The sequence below is a fragment of the Ruditapes philippinarum genome, unplaced genomic scaffold (assembly GCF_026571515.1).
Source record: "Ruditapes philippinarum isolate M1 unplaced genomic scaffold, ASM2657151v2 ctg8541_1_1_1_1, whole genome shotgun sequence".
Taxonomy (NCBI): Eukaryota; Metazoa; Mollusca; class Bivalvia; order Venerida; family Veneridae; genus Ruditapes; species Ruditapes philippinarum.
In genome coordinates this window covers 66,195-72,620 of record NW_026860789.1, presented here as the reverse complement: position 1 = coordinate 72,620, position 6,426 = coordinate 66,195, and positions in this window count along the sequence as shown.

Here is a 6,426-nt window from a genome sequence, read left to right as displayed (position 1 = left end):
GCCACGACTCAACTATCTCGTGGCCACCACTTAGTAACTCGTGGCCACGACATAGTATCTCGTGGCCACGACTCAGCTATCTCGTGGCCACCACTTAGTAACTCGTGGCCTCGACATAGTAACTCGTGGTCACGACTTAGCTATCTCTTGACCACGACTTAGTAACTCGTGGCCACGACAAAGTAACAAGTGGCCACGACAAGGTATCTCGTGGCCACGACTTAGCTATCTCGTGGTCACGACTTAGTAACTCGTGGCCACGACATAGTATCTCGTGGCCATGACTAAGCTATCTAGAGGTTTTACAAATTTTACAAACGAGGCGCATAGTCACCAAATATTACAAAAATATATAGGAAAGTTTGATCACCGTTTATATCCAGTAACGCCGGAATGTTTAAACAACGCACGATCTATGCAATAGTAACGCAGAATTGTACAATAAATGGCGGATACCTGGCAGGATTTCCAATGCGGTAAGATAACTGGCCGATATATTTTTATTTAACCAAACTAAAAAAATCAATAGCCGCATACGGCTGCTAAGACATAACTCTTCATTTGTCATGAAGATTATTTCCACGAAATTCTTTACGTTTCAAGATCATTTGTGAAAATGATGGCTTGACCACCGTTTTGAGCGAGATTTAGGCATTTTGTCGACTCTTATAAGTACAATGAAGTACAGCAATGCATATTATTTCGTATAATTTAGATTTTCAGTAGGCAAGTGACAAAAACTTAATTTCTCGTGATATAGAAAATTAAAATGTGATTCAAGCCGTTTTTATGAGGTAACGCCGATGTACGTGAATTGTGCTTCGCGGTAACGCCGGAAAATGTGCTTTTTTACATGGTACATAATTATTACACAGGTTTAACGCCTTTTATCGGCGAATATAAACAAGTTAATTACGACCTATAGTCAATGTGTTTTCTTCGTAACTCATTAAAAAATATATGATAATTAGATCTTGACAAACTTTCAGCATTGTGATTGCATATTGTAACTTAGTACAATCTGACAATTGTTTCCTGAAATAACATTATTATTTGTGAACATGCTGCCCACGTCTGATCTTGTTAGAAAATAAGAATAGTAAACTTAGTTTGCAAATAAATTGAATATAAAAATAATAGCAAACTATCAATGTATATTTTATGCCTGAAATAATGAACCAGTTAAGCTTGAAAGTCTCCATATGTCCTTTATTGTGTTGGCGTGATGTGAAAAACTCAACCAAGAAAAATTTGGCTGTAGCAATTTGCCCGGTGAACTTTGTGAAAATAGAATATTTATTTAATTTATTTGTTCTCTAATATAAGGAAGTAACTTGTATTCAAAAGATATTTTACTCAGAAACTATAATGCCCAAAACGTGTAAAAGCATAACCTTATTGTCCTCTACTAAAGTTAAAAAAATCTTACCATTAGGGTTTAGATTTACCCTACTCTTTAGGTTTCCTAATATATGTTGGTTTAAACAATATTTTATTCAGCAAATACATACATATACACACAATATATTACAATAAAATGCAAAATGGATTGAGTAGAAAGCTAGAAGCTTTTTTAGAAACTCTCTCCTTGAAATGAAACAGTAGTTATTAATGATAACATTCATATATAAACAAAATATTGTATGCTTGTAATTCTAAGAGTTCATTAATAAGCCAAGTACAAAAATTATCAAAATGAAACTAAAGAAATTAAGATAAACATTAAGATATGTTAACTTGTATGGGAAAATCATATGAATCTACCATAAGAGTTTATGTTAGGCATTACTATAGACGTTTACAAAACTAACAGGACTAATGACCCTAGGAAGGCGACCAGTACAGAGCCAGGTCATGTCCATACAGAGTGACCATTTGCTCACTCAGGTAACTCATTTGTACAAATACATTAAATATCTAATACCAATCTCCTAGACTTTTAATGAACTGTTCCAAGTTCACAGCTGAGCAAATCCATTTCATAAATTTACAAGGTGAAAGGTCACATATAGACTAAAGATAGGTTGAATATATTTTGGTTTCTTAACTCAATGTACATGTATATGGAGAGATACTAGAAATGTGTTTGTGGAAGATTTTATCTATCCCTGACTAACAGTAGACTTCTTCATGATAAATAATTAATAAAGAGTGAAAACAATGAAAAATTTTGAGAAATTGCTACCCGTTGTTTCTTTGAGTTAGAAATTTGTCCACGCATTGCTTTGTACTCACTTCAACAAAGACTTATAATACCAAGCTTATAGCTCTGTTGTTTCATGGACTGATTCGACACTGTGCCTTTTTTTCTACGCAATCAAACCAAAATAAATTCTGTATAAAGTGAATTAAAGTTTCCCACACCAGAATATATTTGGAAAGTGCTGATACTAGCCGATTAATGGCGTTAAACCTGTGTAACAGTTCAGTACCATATATGACAAAAACACATTTTCCGGCGTTACCACGGAGCACTATTCACGTACATCGGTGTTACCTCATAAAGACGTCTTGAATCTTATTTCAATTTTTTTATCACCAGAGAAGTTTAGTAAACGTCACTTACCTACCGAAAATCTAAATTATACGGAATAATATGCAGTGTTGTACTTTTAAGAGTGGACAAAAAGCCAAAATCTCGCTCAAAACGGTAGTCAAGTCATCATTTTCACGAATGATCTTGAAAAGTAAACAATTTCGTGGAAATAATGTTGATGAGGGATAAAGAGTAATGTCTTTGCAGCCGTATGCAGCTATACATTGTTTACAGTTTGGTTAAATAAAAAATATATTGGCCAGTTTACTTACCGCGTTGGAAATCCTGTCAGGAAGCCGCCATTTATTGCACAATTATGCGTTACTTATTGCACGAATTGTGCGTTATTTTCACATTCTGGCGTTACTGGATATACATTATTGAACAATGAAGGAAAAACATATTTCGGGAATATTTCTTTTCATAAATTTAGACATGAATGTGTTATTATTTCGTATTGCCCGTGGTCGACCGGTTTAAGGTCGTTGACTTTCATACACATGGTCCTCACAGCTTTGGATTCGAATTTTGCAAATGATTTGATTCTTTAATGTGTGGCAGCATTCCGTGGAACGTCTGTAGGTGGTTCTATTCAGGTATCCGTTTGTACCTAGGGAAGGCTTCCTTTAAAAGTAAAGCTGGAAAGTCAACATTATGACATTGAATTAAAAACCAACCGAAAAGAAGGGAGTTTAAGAGAAGAGAAGATTTTGTGCACTTTCAACGAGAAGGCACCATTTTCAATGTAACATTGCTCACCCTGCGCACCCTCTTACCTTAATTATGGATCCTTCCTTGGTTGGCACTGTCAAGAAATAATCAATTTCTATTTATAGATATGTTATGTTTGTTTCAGTAGTCCGCGCAAATTCACCAGTGATGGCACATTTTAAATTGTTTTTCGTTATTTTCTTTTTCTGCTATTATTTAATACCAGTGGTAACCACGGTAAGATTTTTATTTATTGAAATGTGATTCATTCTACTTTAAATTCTTTCAAAAGTGTCTTTACACTCATTTATTTTTCTGCCGGAAGTGATAGCAGACGACAATTTATTTTTTTTCAGTTTTAGTAAATTATTCAATATATTGCAATTGATTTCATTATGCTATTATACTGCAATACCATATTTACAGAGTCGTAAAATAGGCACGTGTGTGTGATAAATAGACATTAAAATATTACCTTTGAAATAAATTTGATTACTTATTCATAGAATAAACATGCATTTATTGTTGTTAAAAATGTGTCTGACAGATTGACAACCAATGAACAAAGAAAAAAACTAAATTAAGCATTTTCGGGGCCGTCCGGGTTTGGTGGTTGTCCGGTTTTGGTGGTCCCCAACCAGTATAGAGGATATTCAAGTTTTTTTCTCTATATATACAGGATTTATGTTCATTGAGTGGTATGAAAATAAATATTTGATTATATTTCATGACTGACGGTAGCCACGAGTGAAATATGATAATTTTCATACCACAAGATGAAAAAAATCCTGTTAATATAGAAAAAAAACTTGAATTTTCTATTTTTCATATACTGATTTTTATTTTTTACATTACAATTTAAAGACTTACCCTTAAAATTGATGTATTAGATGAATTTAAAAGAAAGTGAAAATACGGAAAATGTGTTTCACTGCATTCACATGTTTACGGTGAAAATACTGAAAATGAAAATGGGTGTGTGGGTAACAGTAACAATATCATCCCGAGGAAAAAACTGTTACCCGAGGCGTAACGTCTATTATTACATGCTTTTTGGTGGTTTATAGAAATAAATCAGTGATATAAAACTGGTAATTTCTCTGTTTGAAACAGTTAAATTACCATTTTGATAATTTCACTGTTTTGAATTTAAGCCCCTTATGTTGTTTCAGTGAAATACCAGCGTGCACAGTACTGGGTACCAACTTAACGACGTGACGTCGTAAATGACGTCACGTTGTATTATTATTTGGCGCGCTTTTCATTCAGTATTAGGTTAAATGTCTTTTTAAAACGTTTCTTTGCATGTTATAAAAAGAAAATTTGTTTAGTTTAGTCTAAGATTGAAATATATTTCACCATGTGAACACCAAAAGTTCACATTTCACTCGTGGCTGCGCCACTCGTGAAATATTTCTTTTGGTGCTCACTCGGTGAAATATATTCGGATCTTACACTGAACTAAACAAATATCCTCTTTTTATTATTGTTATAGACATTATTATTATTATTATTATTATTATTATTATTATTATTATTATTATTATTATAGACGTTGAAATTTGATTTTTTTTTTTCAAAACGGCTTATATTAAGTTTTTAAATATATATGATCAATACATGTGCTGGGATTGACAAATATACATTTTATTTAGATTTTAAAGGTGTTTTAAGCTCCACACCCCAAGTGTCTGTGGTCCACTCCGACCCCTCTAAATTCAGAGGGTCCAGACCAGAATAAATAATAGTTTTGTATCAAAAATTAAATGACCAAATATGTGACTGACTTATACAATCTTATTTGACCTGCATGTAAAGTATTTTTTATATCAGTTTTTGGGTGTTTTTTTTCTTCAAACAAGTCAGTATGTCAACTGTATATTAGGTTTGACTATTAGATTAACAACATTACACAAAATAGATCAGACTGCTGCGGCATTAACTTTAAAGTCCCAAAACTGTTACTTTCCCCACCTTCCTGTCCCCACCATTCCCAGGAATTTGAAACATTTTTCCATGATTCCCAAACTATGGTGTCGCAGATATTCATTTGTTATGTGCATAATACGGATACCATATGCCATTTTGAAGTTATACATGTACATTATCAAACACATTTCGTATGTTTTGATTGCATTAATGAAGAAGTAAAATGAGCCGCGTCACGAAAAAAAACAACATAATGGGTTTGCGACCAGCATAGATCCAGACCAGCCTGCGCGTCCGCGCAGTCTGACCAGGATCCATGCTGCTACTTGTAAAAGAGTTGGTAAGCGAACAGCATGGATCCTGATCAGACTGCGCGGATGCGCAGGCTGGTCTGGATCCATGCTGGTCGCAAACGCATTATGTTGGTTTTGTCGTGACGCGGCTCAAATGTTTTTATTTTCAAGCATACGATGTATGGAAAAAAAACTTTTGTTTATGAACTTCTGCAATTATTAATACAGGGTTAAAGTGACATTATGCTCATATTTTCATTGTCAAGTTGCGCTGAATTGACTTTATATTTTAAAGGATTGACTGTATAAATGATGTTTGACCAATATATTATATTGGAAAATGTTTAGGATAAAATTTAATATCTGCCTAAAATATAGAAAGACTGTCCAACTCTTTTAAATTGAACGTTACAGGTAAATAATAAATGATATTTACTAAAATTTCGTTTGAATCCGGTGGTTATTTATTGTTTATGCAAGTAAATTATTAAAACAAAAGAATTATGGCGAAATGAAAATTAATTTTGACTCTTACCTGTTCACTCACTGTATACCTTTAGATGGGCATAATGTCACTTTTATTTAAGAAATAATATATCTCAAACTGTGATTTTATCGCTCAATAACATCACTGTTTGGAGTTCGGATGTGAGGAATTATATCACGAGGGCGTAGCCCGAGTGATATAATGATGCGCATCCGAACGACAAACAGTGATGTTATCCAGCGATAAAATCACCGATTTGGATATATTATTTCGATTCTAACACGACATCAACAAATAAATGCTACCGTACCTGATATTAAGCAAAATTGCGCCTGATTTGTGACCGTACTTATTGTCAGCGCGTCGGATTTTATAGTGGTTACGTCACATGTAAAACGATTACGTCACATGTCTAAATATAGAACGTCAAACAGTGACTTTATAGCATAATAACACACACTTTCGGTTCT